At 38.5% G+C, this 21078-nt stretch overlaps 1 protein-coding gene across 3 annotated transcripts in view; it reads left to right on the forward strand.

Annotated features, from left to right (window-relative positions):
* MEIS2 (Meis homeobox 2) overlaps positions 1-21078 on the forward strand; it is a 187089-nt gene that overhangs the window by 16738 nt on the left and 149273 nt on the right. The window lies entirely within an intron of this gene.

Below are 21078 nucleotides of genomic sequence, written 5' to 3' on the forward strand. Positions count from 1 at the left end.
TCTGTTACATCATATAAGAAAGATGCAGAAGTCAGCTCTGACTGACTGAAAAAAATCTTGTGCAGTGTTTGCCTGTATAATATTTTTTCTGAAAACATGAATTTTGAATGCTTGATAGAGACAGACTCAGGGTGCAAACTTCAAGTCCAAATCTAGACTTCGAAACCCCCTCCCCCCCCCCCGAGTCTCCAAAGTTCAGGAATGCCGATTCTCCTCAGCTTTTCACCTTGTTCAGCCATTTCTGCCTGTACCAAGTGGGTGTCAAACACTGCCATTCGGACTGGGGAACATGTTACACCTGCTTTGCACTCACTTGGCATGGGTGTAAATGACTGTGCAAGGTGCAGGGCAGTGGAGAGTCAGGCCCCAGGTGTTCAGAAATTGAGTTTTGGTGGAAGATCTCGTATAGGCGAGGCTCACTGTAATTTTTGGATTTTGATCTGGGTTCACATTTTAAACGCTCCCGAGGTTCAGTATGGTAGTAGCAGTTTCTCTTTGGTATATTGAACTGGGTCAATTGTTATAGATTATTTGTACAGGGTGCATTTGGGTTATTGCTACTAGAAAGTAGAAGAGGGTACGATATAGGGTTTGATCTTACTCCCATCTGAGTTATCCAGAATCTTTTTATTAACATCAATAGGAGTTGGATCAGGCCTTAAGTCAGTGGGAGTCATTCCATTGACTTTAACTGGATTTGGGCCAGGCCTGTAATGAACTAAAACAGCCACAGCAACTAATGACAAGGAGGGCTTTAGTTATAAAGCAGCAGGTCAGTGAAAACTCTAGTAATTCACTATCAAACTTTATGGTTTATAGATATAGATATAATCAATATGGATTTCTTGTCACTAAAGTGCTGATGATTTAGTGGAATATTTACATTTATTTATTTATTTACTTTTAAAGCACCCATCCCTGTGGCATTCGGGAGTATGACATAACTTAAATACATCAATGCATTAGTCTAAACTGTCCATCCCAAGCAGGACACACAGGTCCCATACCTGTGTTCATGCTCTACTCCCAACAACCATAAATAATTCAGTGCTGGTCCATCATCAAACAATGTTTGACCACAAAGACATGTCTTGTACTGCAGCTTGGAGGACAGAAAATTTGAGCTCTGGTTGATCATTTGAGCTCTGGTTTGGGGGGAGGGATAGCTCAGTGGTTTGAGCATTGGCCTGCTAAACCCAGGGTTGTGAGTTCAATCCTTGAGGGGGCCATTTGGGATCTGGGGCACAAATTGGGGATTGGTCCTGCTTTGAGCAGGGGGTTGGACTAGATGACCTCCTGAGGTCCCTTCCAACCCTGGTATTCTATGATCCTATGATAGCCAGCAGGAGTGAGTTCCATGGTCATGGGATGCTGCACCTGAATACCCAACTTCTAATCTCCAGGCATGTAAATCTAGGGGCTCTCAGCAAATACTCCTAGGCTGACCTCATTATTTGGTATGAAGCATAGGCAGAGGTCAACCTAAGGTAGCAAGATATAAGATCTATCATTCTAAATTATGGTCTGTGGTATTGTACACTCACAAATATAGTATACTTATTTAGGCATCCAGTAGGCTCCTGTGTAGGAACCAATTTAATCACCTGAGCGTTGCCTGGTGTGCTGGGAAAAAACATAACCTAAAGTGCGTCCCCATCTACCTGCTATGTTTCCTTTTGAAGTGCCAATCTACAAATTGAATGTCAGGACTCCAATCAGTTTCTCACACTTGAAAGATGCACACTCCTGTGATGTTTAGGTAAAACTCCCAATTGAAGACTATGGCCGAGATGCCTCCCCCTCCCATCCTCCCAGGGAACTCACAAGAGGGTGCCTACTGGAAGAAAATTCTGCAAGAGTCCCCTTGTTGAATTTTCCTTGGATTGTTCCATTGGAGGGACAGGATTGGCCTCATAACTACTGAAAAGGCAGTGGTTCTATCCCCAAGCCACACGGATCCCCAGAATCTGAAAGAGGCCACAGCCATCTGTGAGGAGAATCTGTGCCTCTCCTCCAGGTCTGGGACCCACTTGTCTGACCCTTGCTGCCTCTCTGATCATTTGGCTCCACTGAAACTGCATTGCCAAGGCTCTCCTTTGCTGCTGCCTCTGGGGCACCACTCCTCCAATGGGGTTTCTCTGGGATGGAAGAGTTCATGAAAGAGTTAATGCAGCCTCAGATTGCATTAATATCCCAATGGCTTTTCTGCCAGTGTCAGGTGGGGTGGCAGAGGTAAGTGATCCACATTGCTCCTCCTCAGTCCTGCCTCTTGACCTCCCACTCTTTCCTGGCCCTCCTGGCCCTTTCTTTCCTGATCTCCGACTCATTCCCCTGACCCACCCGTTCTCAGTTCCATCTCTCACCCTCAAGGGAAGGTCAGTGGGATCTGGTGATGGGTGGATGCTGCCATCGATGTTGTTGACCCTCTGTGCAGGACCAGGTAGATCCACACGAAGGGCTCCTCCCATGATGTTGTGACTGGAAAGCATTAAGTCATATGGGAGTTTTGCCTGTTGAAGGAGTGCAGTATCTGACCCAGAATGCCACAGCACAGTGGCTGCTCATTCAACATCGAAAGGGTTAATGTAGGGGAAGTTTGAAATTAGTTAAAATATTTTGGCACTGAAAGAGTTACAAAAAGGGCCTTCAGGCAGCGAATGATGAAATATTATCCTAATTTTATTAGTGGTGAGTGTCTGTGTTGTTTTTAGCATGTCACCGCAGCTGTACAAGGGGAAACTACACGATACGCTGTATCGATCATCTAACAAACATAACTACTAGTGACCTGTAATCTACCAAGCATTTATTGACTTTAGCCTGGTTCAGATTCACAGACCCAGGTCAATGTCACAAAATACTATTGTAGTGAATAGTAAATAATGTGGTAAATATAATCAGTTTTTTTTCCCCCAGTGAAAGGGAGAAAGGGTTAAATACATCTAATAATAAAAATAAAACATTCAAAACATTTTACAAAGGAGGGGGGGAAAAGAGAAGCTGATTTAATGGTCTAATGAGGCCATCTTCCAGAGACTTGTTTTGTGTAAGGCTTGCTTTGACCTTTCGCTTTGCTCAGGAGCCCAACGCTTCATTTTTCACATTCTTGCAATTACGTTAACGCTTCAAGCATTTCTGACTCTAAGTCAGCTAGCAACACCAGGCATAACTCAACACTGTGAGTTTTTCTCCTCTCTGTAGATTCATTAACAGGTCACTGGGGTCCCAACTGAAATTTAAAACTGACTGGTTCTGTTGGGTTAGTTGAGTTATGGCAAGGGAGATAGCAGGAAAGGGGCTGAGAGAAGGGGAGGAGAGATAGAAGACCCTAGGGTTTTTGGCAGGGAATATATGTGTAAAACCCTAAGCAGCACATTAAAAGGTGTGTGAGGCTTTAGCATGCAGCCATTTCATTGGGGGGAAAAATCTGTAAGTCTTTTGGGGTGCTACATTTTCCTTATTCTTTGCAAAATAAAGTAAAATGTGCCTTTGCATATGTAATGTCCAAATTATTGCTTTAAAATGCTAGCAACTTCTAGTATTCTGTATTGGTTTATGCCATGGTGAGGGATATGTCACCCACAAACTTTAATTCTTATTTAATTTCTTTATGGGATATTTCAAATAATGAATATGGCAGATTATGCATGAAAAGCAGGAAATCAATCTTTTTTAAGGTTTAAAAACATGTGGTCTACAGGAAATCACTGGAGAATAGTTTTAGTTTCGTATATTATGACACCAGGATTGTATACCTGGTTTGCCACATTTTTAGTTTAAGTCAAAGGGCCCGATCCTTGGAGGTGCTAAGCACCCACAAGCAGGCCTGTTGAGAGAAATTTGTGCCCCAGAGTCTCACGTTCACGGGGCCCCCAACTCCTCCCATTTCACTTTATTTATGCAGACATTACAGACATATATGGACATATTTATACAGATGTTCAGCACCTCTCAGTATCAGACCCACAGAGGTAAACTTGTGCATATGTTACAAGCCAAAGGCAGGAAGCTCGTTCTGCAGCGTATAGCAGAAAACTTAACAAGATGGGATCAAATCCTGCTTGCCTTACTCATGTGAGTAATTCCACTGGCATCGATGGATCTACATGTGTGAGTAAGGTGAGCAAGCTTTGGCCAACTGTAGAGAGGATCTGAGCACCATTTGTTCAGAAAATATCTTAAATAGTCTTTAAACATTTTTCTGTGGTAGTCTGATGTTTTGTCCCACTGATTTGCCCACACTAGCTTTCTGCGGGAAAGATTAATTATCTGCTTCAGGGCAAAGTCAACAGAGATATTGACTGAAATCACACATGCTTATCCTAGGTTACATCTTTGGGTTAATGCACATTGGAAAAGTTACTCTGGGTGAGTTTCTTGTTCATTGTGTAATACATTATGATATATGAATTTGGAAACACCATGAGTTGGTAAGTCAGAAAAGGCCTTTCTTGATATTGAAACTATACTAACACAGGAGGCATATGTAAAATGAGTCTGCTTTGAAACCAAATCATAATAGATCCAGAAAGGAGGAGTTGTATTAAATAATGCAATGTGTTCATACACAGTATGCAATTGAATTTTCATACCCAAACTTTGCTATTACAAAACAACATGCATTTATGATGTTTTTTCCCATTACTCTTTTAAATATCGTGTGTAGATATGCATGCATTGGATTGTATGCATATCTTCTTATATCTTCAGAACTTCTCACCTTAAACCTTAGAGTGGAGATACAGTTTTATTGGTGAAAAACTATCATTTTGTTGCTAGAAAGTAAACCCCAGATTCTGTTGTGAAAAAGCAAACTTCCTCATAAAGAAAGCTTTACTGGAGATGCATCATTTCCAAAGGCACTATTTTCCTAAAGGTAAACTATGTGCACTATGAACAATTCTTAAAGAACGATGATTTTTTTTTTTTCAGTTGAGGAAGACACAGGAAGAAAGTAGCTCTTATTAATTCATCTTTTCCTTTCAAGTTTTTGGGGCCTGTCCTTGTGTTGATGGGTATGAGTAATTCCCATTAATGGTGATGGGAGTTACGCATGTGCATTGACAGGAGAATAGACCCCTCAGTGTTTAGAGCACATGAAATTTACATTTTTTTCCCATCGCTGTAATTGAGATGTTGACAAATTGGAGAATATTGATGAGCCTTTGTTTTAAGTATTTCTTGCCAAGTTTGTTTTATTTTTCATGGCTTGAACAATAGTGTGGGTTCAGCAGCAATGAATAATAAGGGTAGAGTAAAGATAACATTGTATTTCAATATTTTGATGTGCCAATATGAAATAAATTATCTTAGGCAAATGGAATATGCTGTTTTAATCATTAGCTATGCATGAGAGAAAAATTGATGTTGACATCTTTGCTGTAAAATCGTTGTAATGGGGCCTTCCTTACAATTCATTTTTGTAAAATTCATTTTGTACATTTTGCAGCAATTGAACAATCCCTGCACTGTGAATAGGCAGAATTCCCAGAAATACTGAGACAGTTGGCCCAGTAACTGCTGAGCTCACACTGCACACCACATGCACATTAACCATAGTGCTGCCAGAAACAGTTTAGCTAAATATATTCACATATTAGTATCCACCCATCTTTCTTTTCTTTTATTCAATTGTGTGAACAAGTACATTTTGTATTTGGTTTTTTTTTTTTTTACCATTTATGTCCCTACCTTTCAACCAGTTAATGGGGCTAGAATTTCATAGTAAATCTCTTTTATTTATTGTACAGTTTTCTAGTCATTATACTGGTGAAAACTGCAGATCCCCACCTTTTATTGAATTTAAAGCTTAGAGGTGAGTGAGCTCTTAAAATATTATAATACATTTTAAGACTTACATCTTACTCTCTTAGTTTCCAACCCACATAGTTATATGCAAAAATGTTTTTTTTCCTACAAATATACAAGTTATTAGATAACATTTACTATGTGTTCTAACTATGTTGTGCTGGGGTTTCAAATGCAGCTTAGGAAAACTCTGTCAATGGAATGTTGTCATAGTGGCAGGGATCTCTTTAAAATACCCCTAGATACAATATGACAGATGCCATCTGGAATAATCTTTTGCTAGTTGTTTTTAACTTTTATTTTTCCTACAGCTAAGTTCATCCCAAACTGGTCACTTACTGTTAATGGTAAACACAGGGAACTTCTTTTCTCCCTTCTCCACATGAAAGCTCAAAAGAAAATAACCAAATAATATTGCTGAAGAGATTGCTAATGGTGGGATATTTACTTTTGCCTTTATCATTTTGTTTTTGCTTTGCTTTTTTCAAATGCAGAGGGTAAGATTTCCCTTAAGGTCTTTCCCACCCCCACACCCTCTGCCAGATCTAACCCAGCCCCCCTCAAAATGTTAGCTATTATTTTATTTGCCAAATTGTAAAAGTATCTGTCTGTTACAATATTAATGTTTTTCATAATTCAACACTCTCAAACATGCAGTAGTAAGTGCAAGTGTTTAAATGCCTTCCTGGGTTGTTACAGTCTGACTAATTTCTTCCTATATATGTTAACTTATTTGAAAGATCTAGTGTTGGAATCTCTGGATTTTTTTTTAACTTAAGTCGTGTAAAGGGATGTCTCCTGATGCCTGTTAGAGTTTAATTTAGAGTAGTAATTAAACTTGAATACTGCCTCATAAACAAAAGATAAACAATAAACCAGCCACATTCCCTGCTGTTTCATAGCTTTCTTTCCCAGATGTTTTAGCCCGATAATTTTTACACAGTGAACTACCTAGCATGGTGTGCTGTGGACAGAGGTCAAAGACTAGTTCCATGTAACAGATTTTTTTAAACTTTTTTTTTTTTTAACAAAATGCTGAAGGATTTTTCTTCATCTAGCTGATTAAATTCTGAGATACTGAAGGACACTTATAATTGATTTTGTAATTTCCCGTCCCCTTCACTTGTTTAACAAGGCCATGCTGATTTAAAATTCCTAATTTTATCAATGACGTAGTGAGCTTTAAAAATTATTAAGGTATTTTGACAATTAATTCTATTTCACTAAACAAAAGGAGAGAGCAAGAGGGAAAGAGAGCCAGAAGATATTCCTTTAAATGCTGTGTTGATCCTAAGCAACTAAAGAATATAGTACAATAGAACATTTTTTTCCCCCCAAACCAACCCTCAGGCTACTGGAGCTTGTGTGTCCATTTCTGGACCATTCCACTGTCAGCCATGATCTTTCTAATTGTCAGGTACTAGTAGGCCATTCGAATGCAGAAGCCATGTTATTTTCACTGGGTGGGGTAATTACTGAAAGCTGAGAATAGCTGCACTAAAGACAGAGGGATACTTTCATGATCCCATTAGCATAAGAGTGGGTAAATTATTCATGCCAAGTGAGGATTCTATGGGGAAAAGTATAGTTAATGCACATAGTTTTTAAATGTATCCCTTTCTGCTCTGAGACTAAATTCTTGTTGGATTCAGTTCTCAGACATTTACGGGAAAGCTCTAGTGGCATGTTAGACGCAGTTCATCTCTCTCTGTTTGCAGCGCTCTCAATAGAGACCATCTGGCAAAGATCCAAAAGGTGATTAAACAAAATGATCAGCTCTTGTTGCTGTGTTACTTGTCCAATACTCTGGATTAAAAAACATGACCCACGACAGTCAGCTAAAGTCATTCTTTTTTTTCTTTTCCCTATAAGAATTCAGATGGTCCACAAATGTCTATGCCATCTTTGTGTCCTTATGGCCCATAATCATGAACAGGTTGTGCAAATGGCTCGTTCTGTAGCACGGTCTGTTCCAGCAGCATAGAAAAATTTCCTATTAATTGGGTCAGTCTAATGTTCATAATGACATGGGGAAAAATTACTAAAATTTATTTTTTAGTAGACATAAAAAATGTGTGCTTTCTGCCATGAGAGAGTTGAAATCTGACAACAGGTTCATGTGATTGATTAATTTTCTTGTGACTGAAGAAATTCAAAGCATGACATTGTCATCTGCTGAAAATAGTATACAGCTCCTTATAACCAAACAAAAAGGGGGAAAACATGAGCTGTGGTTTAACACCACAATCAGGGATGAATTTACAGTGCCATTCAGAAGAGTACTCCCTTATCATAAACAAGCTGATAATCACACTGAATCTAACTCCCAATTAGCTCTTCCTTCCCTCACAGAGATCAGCGTACATGTCCTCCTTAAGCCGTGATATGTTGCTGTTGAGTCAGACAGAACATTTGTATACCTTATGTCATATTCAAAATTTAAGGATTAACACTATATATTACCAGGAAACCCAGCTAATCAGCAAGGTAATTTTCAAACCAATCACTTAGATGACTGAGTTAAGGTAAAAATGCCAAGACTGTGAATAGGGGACATATGTATCTTATCTTTTGGGGGTTGCACCAAATGCCAAGTAGTAGTGTAAATTCAACAGAAAGCAGACATTGTTGGAAAGTAATTAAAGAAATATTGAAATGAAATCTACCATATGAGTGAAATATTTGTAGAACTACTTTGTTGTTTCATACATAACAATTTGCATGGACCTCAACAGTGATTTTTTAAAAACTACTTGGAGGGGGGGAGGAGGGAGGAGGATGTTGAAGTACAAGTTGGAATTCACAGGATATAGGACCTACTGCTGAAATATTCAATCGTATAATTAGATGTAGCCTGTCTCTTAGAACCAAGAATATTTATAGTCTGAAATCATTTGGCTGATTAAAGAAGGGGGCGCTTCAAGAAAAGAAGAAAGATGATGCTAACAAAACAACTAAATCAAATTCTGCTTTTAAAAGCTAAGAAGATCCAGCAAGGCTGTCAGCTCCCCTTACTATGTAAGGTAAAAGCAATAGGTAAAAGATACAGACGTGTCTAGAGTGCTCAGGGAGGGGAAGTGAGGCTCCCCTAGAGTCAGTGCAATGTGGCAGATGAAAGGGACCCATATAGCCTTGGGGGTCTTAAGGCTATTACAGGGCAACTCATGCTCTGTTATCATGCTGATTTTCAATTGATTTTTGGCTGTACAGTACTTGTTGAAGGCCCTCTAGAGCGACAAACACTGCATTATGGCGATACACATTGTAATACATGTGCTTTTTGTCTTATTGTCTTTACTTTGCCTGGTAAGAGTGGCGGACGACCATTCTGTGATTTCTCCAGCTTCTGGGGACATTTTAGGTTTGGGAGTGGGTGGAAGGAGTTTGACAGTCATCTTTACTCATTTCTTAATGCAGATTGACATATCTGTTTACAGTTTTGCATTTTCCAACCAACTGAATCTTAAATGGTTGTAAACCATTTAATATATACATTGGTTCAATCTGCATTCAGACTTACCTCTATATTGGATCAGAAGGTATGTCACTCACTTTGGGGACCCTCACAAAACTACAATGCTATTACGTCTTAGTGTAGGTAGTTGATATCAGAGATGCTTAATCCTGAGGCTGAGGTTCCAGAAATTTTCTATATGCTAGAGAAATCAATTTTGCATAATTTCAAGCTTCCACCTCTGCTTTTATGTATTTGTGTCCCTCATGTTGGTCCACTCTCACACACTGTGAAAATAAGAGTCACACAGCTGAGTCTTAGCTGACAGAGACATTTTTCTTTTTAAGAAGGTTCATTATTTTAATCAGATTATTGGCTAAATATTTGCTGCAAAATTCTCAAAAGCAGCATCTATACTTGTGCCTGCAATTTTGCTCCCACAAGTTTTGGTGCATACATTTATTCAAACATGCAAACAGCCTATGCAAATGAAAATCAGAAGTTTTACATGCATAAAAATGTAATGTGAAAAAACATGCATGTGGAAACCCTGTGGGTGCAACGTCTCATGTCAGGGGAAGGCACAGTTGAAAATTTAACCTCTGGTATTTGAGATTTTTATAGGAAGGCAGTGTGGTGTACAGGTTAAAGCACAGTACTAGGAGACAGGGGTTTGAACCATACCTTTGGCACTGACTCCGGGCACGATCCAAGGCCCATTGAAGTTAATGGAAAGACTCCCCTTGACTTTAGTGGGCTTTAGATCAGGCTCTAATGCCTCAGTTCTGCAATTTGTTGCACACAGATGACAGCTGCTTCAGTGGCCCTCTGTATGGACGTGGCTGTCTGCCCATGTGCAACAAATTGCAGGATTCTGAAGTCTATTTGTGTGACCTTGTGCAAGTTATGTTACGTCTTTGTGATCCACTTTCCCCATCAGTAAAATGGGGGCAGTAGTATTTAGCTACTGTGCAAGGGTGTTGTGAGGCTCAGTCAATTAACATTAGTGCAGTGCTTTGATATACTTAGATGGTTATATAGAAGTGCTGAGTATTATTATGTTATTAGTAACTGTGAAATCAAAGCAAGAGCAGCATTGGCAATACATCTAGGTATTTTATTGCTTGTTTAGACACTCTCTCCTCTTTCAATACAGAGAAGTTGGTAAGAAAAATAGCCTTAACATTGCAGACTGATTTTTAAATAGTGAGAAGATCTAAATTTTCAACATTTAGAAAGTCAATCACCAGAAAGAGCATAGACCTGGGTACCGTTACTAGGCAATCTGTACATGAAGGTGAAATGTTTGGAATAATGTCTTCAATGTATTAGACTTTGATTTGTCATTATGTAAGCATGTCTTCCCATTACACATTTTTTTCTTGAACAAACATATTTAATTTGAACAACTCAGGGAAACTCTGTGTTTGTGTTTGCACTCCCTTTTATCTACAAGAGCACCCAAGGGCAGTTATGTATTGCAGGATTTGTTCCAAACCAATGTTTTGTTTTGATTTTGTGTGTGTGTGTGTGTGTTTCTGGAGGATTGCCTTTAACACTCTAGAGCTATACAGTGGGTTGTAGTGTTTAGTGTTCTCTTGCACCAGCAGTTCTGTCTTTTAGACATTGACATTGATTTTCCTCATATTGGCACGGGAAGATCGAGTATACTCCTTGCTCCATTGCCTAAGAGTCTGCAGTGTGCACACAGTGGTGGCCAAGAAAGCAGGTTTAGGGCATCAAAACTGGCAGCACTAATATGAATAGCCTGCTTGATATTTTAGAGTTTCTTTTTGCCAAATATCACATTCAATGCGGGGGAAATTATAAAGAAAAAATTTACACACAATATAGTTTATCATTACAGTTCCTTTTCATTTTGGTCCTTGTGAATATAGCTTCAGTACCATGGTTTTCCACAGGAGTTACTTATAATAACGTTGTTAAATGCACCAAATACAAGACACATTCCATAGTTGCGCTATTCATAAAAGCTCTCATTTGATTTTGGTCCAGTGGCAGACTCTCCACTGGGCATTCAAGGAGACATTTTCCAAGAAAGGGGGCTAGAATCAGCTGGAAGAAAGGTCTTCCCTATTCAAAGGAGTGGAAATGTTTTTGAATGTAGGGGGAGATTATCTATATAAGGTCCTGATCCTGCTTCCACTGATGTCAATAGCAACTGTATGACTTGAACAGGAGCAGGATCTGGTCCCAAATCCATATCTGTTTCGCAGAGTCTGGGGTTGCACACCTATGCAATTGAGACCAGAATATGGGCCTTTATTATTAAAATTTACACTGCTGTTAATTTCATAGGAGAAATTCCTATAGAAAGTGCAACTGAGCTCTTGATACACATACCGTATCTCCAGGAACAAAAACAAGAGCTTGTCTTAAAACTATAAGTAAATGTTAATAATATTTTAATATTAAATTCTAAAGAAATTAATCTTTTAAAGGGAGCGTCATCATATTTTCTCATATTTTAAGGGACAAAGGAAAATAATTCTTGCCAGGGCCATTTCTACATAGCTTTGTAAAAGTACAGAAACTATCCTCTTTTTTCCTAGATTCCTTTTAAAATCAATGCACTTAATTCTGTTATCATTCTACCAATGTTTATTTCAGATTTTCTGGGAAGGTCGGGGTGGTAAATTGCTGCCAGCGGCTGATGTAGTAAATGTAATCTTATGTTCTAGCAGTTTCATAGAATCATAGAACATCAGGGTTGGAAGGAACCTCAGGAGGTCATCTAGTCCAACCCCCGGCTCAAAGCAGGACCAATCCCCCATAGTTGCCCCAGATCCCTAAATGGCCCCCTCAAGGATTGAACTCACAACCCTGGGTTCTAGCTGCTTTGGGAGTGTACTCCAATATAGTAGCTGGTCCCTGCACAGGTATGCAAGGGGTTAAAGGCACACAGATCCCTCCCCATTGTGCTTTCACAGGAGCCACCCACAGCTGCAGTTCTTGCACTCGCCTGAGCACAAAGACCCCGTAGGACTAATGACACTAAAAGGGGCAGGGAGGAGCGGATCCATTGCAGAGAATGTGCTCTACAAACCCTTAAAGGCCTGGGTAATCTTGTGACACAATGCCTCTCAAGGCTCCTATTGGGTGATATGGTGCCACATGACTCCCATTGTGGGGTTGGGCCTATAAGGCACCGATGAGCCCACAATGTGCCAGCCACGGACAAGAGAGGAATGGTCACAGGAGCAGTGGAAAAAGGGAAGAGAGAAAAGCATGAGGCAGCCAAGAATTATGTCCAAGGAAGCAGGAAGAGGAGAGGACAGCGCATCCAGAGGGGCTGGGACATAAGTGGCTGTGCAGCATGTGCAGGGGAAAAGGAGAGTCAGGCAACAGGGAAGTATGTGCAGGAGAAAGGAGGAGAACGGGACTGAGTGGCAAGAACACATATGCAGGAGAGCCTGGGGAGAGAGAAGATGAGAGATGGAGGGAGAGATGAAATGAAGAGACGTAGACAGCGTGTTTGCCTTAAAAAAAAATTGGATTGCATTAAAGACAGCTAGTAACACATAAATACTTTGGCTCAGATGCTTGACTATGCTGGGTCACTTTGTAGAGCCAGCTTTAGGGGATATCCCCCAACATAAGGGGATCCTCTGGTGACATATAGCAGTTGTAATGGCTCTGATGCCACTACTCCCTCCCTCCCAAACATAAGTGCTGGAGCTAAGGGTGCTGGGGGTGCTGCTGCACCCTCTGGCTTGAAGTAGTAATAACAACCTAAGTACATGGTTTCTGCCTTCAGCACCCCCACCGCAAAAATTGTTTCAGCACCACTGGCAGCAAGCATAGAGGGCCTGGCTTGGGACAAAGGGGTGTGTTTTCCCTGTGCCCTGCTGATTCCCAGGTCCCAGAAGAGCCTTTCTAGCCATTGGCAACGAACAAATGTTTAAGCGTTCTTCTGGCTGCTCTAACTTACACCTGGGGACCAGCCCAGCATGCAGCCCACCCAGGGTTGGGGAAGCTCAAGAGTGGTTTATCGCTGTTCTATCTCTGCATCCCTCCAATTTGCACTGTGCATTCCTCAGCCACAGCCAGGGATTGGCATTTTATATTTCTCCATGTAAGCAAAGCCACTGCTGTAGCTGCAACCATGAAGTGATGCAGTTGTAAATGGGAGCAAAAGATGATCTGCAAGTTCTCTAAGATGTGATTCATGCTATGAAAATGTTTGACAACCCTTGATTTAATCCTTAACTATGTAAAGAGCTCTTTTTCCTCTCATAACCTGGTGTTAATGCTTTCAGGCTTATGGACTGCCCATGTTTAAGCAACTACCTTCCTTTCCTTGTATCTGTCCAGAGATGCAAATTGGTCATATTAAAAACTGAACACAGCTCCTCTTATATGTCAAAAGTTCACCAGAAAGGAGTCTGACGCATACATATATGGATTTTTATTGCAGGGCTGAGCCCAAAGCTTTGAAATTATTTATGAGCATAAAAATCAGAAACTTGCATGAACTCCCTGTCCAATTTTATAGTCCTGGATCAAGAGTATGAAACATCACATAAATAGTGGAAATCAGAATCATTCAGCTCACGCGTCCCCTTTACTTCCTCTGACCTCAAACTCACCACTTAATGGCTGTGCTCTTGTCAGTGAAGGAGTCTTCACTCTATGCATCTGCTAGACAGGACTGTTCGAGAGGAGCATAAACTTCTACACGTCTAACAGGAGCTGAGTGCGCTCCTAGTTTCCCTTGCCCTGAGGAACAGGTGTAGGACTGAACTGAAATCTTCTGACTGAGCCAAATTCTCTTCTTATTGTGGGTCTAATACAAAGCCTGCTAAGTCAACAGAAAGTGTTCCATTGACTTGAATGAGCTTTGGATCAGGCCCTTATGCTTGTATAAATCCAGAGTAACTCCACTGAAGTAAATGGAATTACCCTGGGATTGCACCAGTGTAAATGAAGGCATAGTTTGGCTCAATGGTAATGCATTATTAGTCTGTGTTTTGTGGGACTGGGCAGCCATCCAGTTAGATATAAAGAGTCCAAGATTATGCAAGTGTCGTGGCATTCTGCATCCACTAATACACTATGCCAGCCTTTTAAATGTTTTAAATAAAACAATTTCCCACTAAAAGTGTAAAAGGAAGCTAATATTCATTTTCTAGATGTGCACATAATGAAAATTCTTGCTTTTCATATTTCTGTGCTACCAAACTGTAAAGCCTGTTTTGCATAAAAAAGTACTTAGTTCACAAATCATGTAAAATTTAATGAGTGTAACTTTTATTGTGTCAGTTCACTGCCTTGAGAAAATTATTAAAACCCCATGTCTTCTTTACAATCAAAAGGCTACCACCTTTTTAGTATTTCTTTATTGCCACCTTTTATTTCCCAGAATTAAACCAAAATCTGAGCTATGATTTGCCACTAGTTAAAGATTTTAATGTAATAATTTGCATTTTGGATATGTCAAATATTTTTCTTCCAAGAAACGGCTTGGGATATGAAGCTAGTTATGAAGTGGGATGGAATGAAAATTGTTCTTGTGCATCAGCATATGCCTTCTGATGTACTTGTGATAGCCAAAGCGGGGCCCCAATCCTGTAAAGATTTACACACATGCTTAGCTTTATGAGCTATTGAAGTCAATGGAACTTCTCCCATGAGTTAACATTGACCATTAGAGTAAGTCTCTGCAGGATTGGGGCCTAATTGATGAATGACCACTTAGGGTCTAAACCTCTTTCTGATGAAGTCAGTTGCAAAGCATCCTTTAATCTTCAAGGTGCAGGATTAGGCCCTTAATTATTGGCTCTTCTACAACTGTGTTAGTATTGTAAATACAGTAGTACAGGTATTCTGTTACCTGGTTTCTTAATTTTTACCATGGAAGAACTGGTTGAAATTTTTCACACAAGGTTTTTTCATCAGAAATGGCCTTTTCTCAAATACTAAGCTTTTTTTTTTTAATTGTCAACATTATCAACATTTTCTGTTTTTCATGAATTTTTTCCAAGATTTTTGACCAAACTTTTTATTGAAATATTTTCCAAATTAAAAAATATGCTAGAAAATGGGTCCATTTTGAATCCTGCAAAAATAAAATGACTTCAGAATTTTGAATTTTTGGGCGGGAATTGTTATTCTATTTTTCAACCATCTGTGTTTAACAATAGGCTAGATGTAAGCTATGTCTACACTATGAGCTAGAAGAAAATAATAGAACCATCAGGAAGAGCATGCTTCCTGAACAAAGAAAAATCTTACTGTTTTGACAGTAACAAAAATAAATCAGAAGGTTTGTCAGTAGTGATTTTTTTTTTTCTAAGTTTGATGCTCATTAGGAGCCTAATCTACAAACATTTAGTTGAGCAAATAGTCCTTACCCATGCGAGTAGTCCCATTTTAGAATCAGGCTCTTGAACTTCCATTCTCATGTCTACTACCTGTTTGACACACTGGCAGAGATCATTTTCAAATATGGCTAAAGGAGAACTTGATTGGGACACCATGTTTTATCCATGTTTTTCATTTCAATCCTAAACTGCAAATGCTTTCCGTATGAAGAAAGGCAGTAGGGTTTTTGTTTATTTCTTTGTTTTTATTTATTAGATCTTTACTTTGACTGATGGCCTTTCGTGCTCTTGGAAGTCCAAACAATGTTAGTCTCACATTGTGTATTCAGAAATTATGAATTTCTTTTTGGTGAAACATCTGCTACCATGTTAGCAAAAAAGATTATTAGATTTCTGTCTTTCTGAAGCATAAAAAAGTCCAGTATCTTCTGCCAGAGAAGAAGATTCCAACCACTAGACTTGACCAGTTTTTTTCAGTAGCTTTATTTTTCTTTAGTTCAATATTGCTTTAGCTTTTTCATGTAGAATACTAATGTCCATAAATTATATATTACAAATTTACCTTTGATTCGTACACTAGTTAAGCAGCTTTAATTCTTAAGAATACAGGTATCTTCCATCTGTTTGACTGTGACAGTAATATCCTCATTTGTGGTAGTGTCTCAATGGATTTGCTATTACACTTATCCATTTTCAGAAAATTTCAAAACAACAAAAACATTGTAGATATCTTCACCGATGGAGGATATGCTTTGTTTTACTGTAAATTCATTATCCTGATAATTTCCTTCTGCTGGATTTTATTAGCAGTTCACATTCCCAACTTTGAGAATACTATGGCATAAAGTCCTGTCTGTGGGCAAGATTTTATGAAGGAAGATCTTTCTTAACTTCTTAGATCTTTCATTCTTTCTATTAATCTGTAATTTAACCTTAATTACAGATTTGACTGATTTTTTTTTGTTTTGTCTTCTGAATCTGTAAATTTGGACAAATCATACAGACAGGACTTTCTAATCTAGTAATTCATCAATTAGGTTTGGTTTCAGGCCCTTCTTTCCTTCTGGTAAACTAATCCCACAGTCCTGGGACCCACCAAAGAGAATGTCAATTCAGCAAGAAGTCCACACTAGTAGAATTCAGGTGTGCTGTATGATGAATAACCCTCCTTTAAACTTTCAAATGGCTATCAATTATTTTTGTTTAGTAGATATAAATTGTCCTTTCTTTTAGATCTGCTGAAGAATTTTAAATCTTTGTACAGTAATTTTCTGCATTCTTAATTTTACAAATGTAAATATAAAGTACATAATAGATCCAAAGTTGCCTTCAGTGCGTGTCAATGGGAGTTGAGTGTGCATACCTGAAGGTAGAATTTGGCTCAAAATATATGTGTTTGTGTGTGTATATATAGTAATATTTGGTATGTGGGGAGGGAAATTATATAGAGATATAGTCAGAGGCTACAATCTTGATTGTGCTTTTCTTCAGTTATCATTTTTTCCAAAATATCTTATATAAGCTCAAAGCAACTTCTTCTGTTTGTACTTGGGATGTGAATATACTTTTCCCCTTCTTTATTCACATGTAATCATTTTAGCTGCTTCTTTAGAGTATTTTCTTGTAAGGTTCAACTGCTCTTAAGGTACTGAAAAGTTGCCTGGTGTATAATTTGAAATCTAGGAGCAAGCCTAGCACAACTCCTTTGGGTATGATTCCCTTTTTGGTTACCTTGGTAGAGTTCTTGGCTTTGATCAGAAGGGTATAGGTTGAGTCTCAGCTGTGGTAATGTGCAGGACAGGCATACATGCACAGTTCAATGGGATGGGAACTCCCATTAATTTCTGTTCTACTGTCTGGCAACCACTTGCCAGACATAAAACAATTCATTTGCTCCTCAGATTGTTTAGGAATTATTTGTTTTCTCCTCCTACCCTACAAAATTTTTCATCCAGGAGAAACATCACTCCAACTGCATGACATTTTATTAAATGTCCCTTGAATTTTCTTCTATAGCCTACACTTGCAGGAGGAGGATGTCTTATTTACACTAATAGTTCTTTTCCATCTGTAACAGCTGCGATTCTGTGGCCTTATTCTAGACAAACTTTGATTCTTTGCTGCCTCTTTATAAGAATAATCCTTCCAAACCAATTGTTGAAAGGTCCTGTGTTCCGATGCTTCTCTTTAGTTTTTTTGGCATTGCTCAAAAATCAATGTCCTAACTTTGCAACAGTCATTCATCAATCAAGATGTAAATGTCATTCACAAGTTTTAAAAATGATTTTAAATAAATTTAAATTTTAAATCCTTTAGTACGTATCAGAAACAACATGTTGTTGGTAATCTACAGTGTTTATGGAAGGAAATTGTCTTCCTTACATACATTACTTTCAACTGCCATTTTCTTATTTCTTTTATTTGGCTTCACACTCATGTAAGCCTTTCTCTTTGCCATTTTCTTTTGCCTTTCAGAAGACTTTCCTAGAAGCAACTCTCATTTGATTTAATTCCTAGCCCATTTTCTTTCTAGGTTCCTAACAACAGAAAAACTTTAAACTGTTCTTCTGTTCTCCCTGCTACTTCTTTTACAGCTGGTGCCTCTCTGGGGTCTTTCTGTTAGTTGCATTAGGTATCCATGAGGTTTGTAGGTTTCAGGTTTGGGGGAGAGCTGTAGACTTAGTTGGGACTGATTTGCCTAAAAAGAGATTTGGGCTTAGTTAAGTTTAGGGCTTAGACAAAGATTTCAGTCTGTTCTTTGCTTGATTCAGTCAGCTCCAGCCATCCCTATTAAAAGAAGTAGAAGAGACCCACAAAACACGTTAACATTTTGTAGTGTCCAGGGGAATCCACTGAAACTTGGCCTTCAGTTAGGATTCCCTCCTGAGGAGCAAATTCCCATGGGTGCTTTTGAAGCTTTAAAAGCTTTGGTTTTGTTTTAAAAGGCCTCTGAGCATAGGCAATGTTTTCACTGGCATTTAAAACAAAAAACCTGTAGCTTTTAAACCTTCAAATGTTGCTGTAGGGATTAGCTTCACTGCTCAACAGTCTAAGGCTGAGATAACACCTGTAAGAAGTGTGTGCATGTTTGGATTTTGTGAAAATTGTGATGCAAACTCTTGAATGACCCACAAATGTGCTACACTTCGAAAGTGGTAGCTCTGCGTGCGTGTGTGTATTTACATCTCTCTTATTGTTACATCTTGTCTGCTTCATTGTAAAGCATCTTTACAGGTAAACTATTCTTTTGACTTTCTTTGGAAAGACTGGTGTAGATCAGCTCATATGATTTTTGAACATTCCTTCATTAGGTCTATGTATGTGCCCTCTGGGTGTAAACCCTGGAAAATGGGCTTCAGTAGAACAGACTGACTAAAAGTCACCCATTATGTTTCATTATCTAAAGATCATTTTGCCTCAGCATTACTATTGCCTTCTACAGTTAGCATTACTTTCACAATAAAAGGTTTTTTAGCACCCCTTCCTATAATTGAATGATTCACATTTACTGTAGCTAAAGCCAGAAGTAAGGCTCTTGCATTAGAAAACAGGAATGAACATATAACTATACAAGTTGCTGAAAAGGTCATAAACAGCAATGTCTATGCACCATTTTCAACTGTAGTGCTCTTAAGTTCATATAACATAGGTGCAAACCTCTTCTTACATTTTTTCAGATTTTTATATTTGAGCATAAAATTATTATGCAACACCACTGTGTTTTCAATTCCCTCTGCCTCCCCCCAAAGCTAAGAAGGCATGTAAACATATGTTCCAGGGTTGCAGATACTAAATTGGCAATCTTGGCACCAAATAACCTGTTGGAACTAAAATGTCAATTCAGAACATGTGCTTAATTTAACAGTCCATAACCCTGTTTTTAGAACATTGAAATACCTACCCTGAGGAAAGCTCATAAAACGTAGGTCTTTAAAGTTCATAGATTAGACCAATGAAACTGCAGCCGTTTTAAGAATGTGTATCTTCATTGGCTCCTATTAATCCAAGATGGCTAAGTGTATGAAATACAAGACATGAAAGCACTGAAGATTTTCTAGAAAGTGTACTTTCGGTAGGTTCAGTGATTAAAAGCGTGGAAAGAAAAAGAAGAGCCCTCAGAAAGAGAAATGTTTTGCATTTGGAAGGCCTGTGTATTGCAGATCTGAAAGACTCTCAGCTTGGTTTGTGAGCGTATTTAACTGAGCTTTTTACAACATATAATGCTTAATTCTTCTACAAATTCCCAGTGTCTTTAAGGTTCTATGGGTTAGGATTAGGTTGAATAATTTCGAATATCTCTTATCATGTTTCCCCCTGTGTAATATTTCAGATATGTCTGTCTTACTTTACTTTTAAATATATAATTTATAAATAGATAACAATACTGATACATGTGTTGGAATCCCTTCTAGAAAGAAATGACTTGTCTTGTATTGCATATGATAGCTTCAAGCTGCTTTAAAGTAACTGTCTTCAACAACGAAGAAATCTTTGTTATATTATTCATCTAGAGGCAGCAGAAAATTAAAAAGCTAAGCTACTGTAATAACTAGAACCTATTGCTTTAAAGTACTACTGAAAAATAAACTTTATGCACAAGACTAACCTGAATTTGTGGTAAGCAAGCATACATCTATAATTCTGCTTTTTTGCACCTGGTCACACAATGTGCATAATGTTTGTTAACTTTTAATGCGAAGGAATTGTAATTGGATATATTCAAAAATGCACAGGTATGCTTTTATGCTTTTTTTTCCCTGCGTGTTGTAATTTTTCTGACAAATGGCTTGCAATTTTGCATGTTCACCATTTGTGTGCCTTTGCCGCCAAATTAGATGCATTGCTGTTACATACTTTGGGATACGGTGCTTTCATTCCCTTTTATATGAAATAAAACAGCAGCATCTCCTAGCACTGAATAAAATGACAAAAAGAAAAGAAGAAAATGGAATATTGAAGTAGTTAATTTAGGGAGGTTTTTTTGATTGCTTACGCACAGAGTTTCATACATTGTTTTGATAACTGAATAAGACTGTGTAAAAAACAAGTTGTTTTTTACCAAGGAAATTATTTAGACGTGCAAAGTGTTTATGTATCTCAATGAGAACAGTGCATTGTTAACAGTGATTGCACACATCACATGGTGCAACCTTTTGACAACTGAGTGTCTGCTGGAGACATCTGTGAAGGATGACCTTTTGACCTAAGAAAGAATGCTATGAAGGTGGGGGAATGCAACTATCAGAGTATCAGTCCTGGCCTAATGTACTCTGAGAATTCTCACTGAGACCCCTATACTATCCTAGTTAAGTTTCAGTTTCAGCACAAAATTTAGCAGCTTCTCCTAAAACAACATTAAAGGCCTGATTCTGACTTCACACCAGTGTAAATCAGGAGGTTAAGTCACAGGTGTCAAACTAGTATAAAATTGATGTCAAATCAGAATCAGGCCCTTAACCTTTATATATTCTC

Source organism: Lepidochelys kempii, chromosome 6, assembly GCF_965140285.1.
Source record: "Lepidochelys kempii isolate rLepKem1 chromosome 6, rLepKem1.hap1, whole genome shotgun sequence".
Lineage (NCBI taxonomy): Eukaryota > Metazoa > Chordata > Testudines > Cheloniidae > Lepidochelys > Lepidochelys kempii.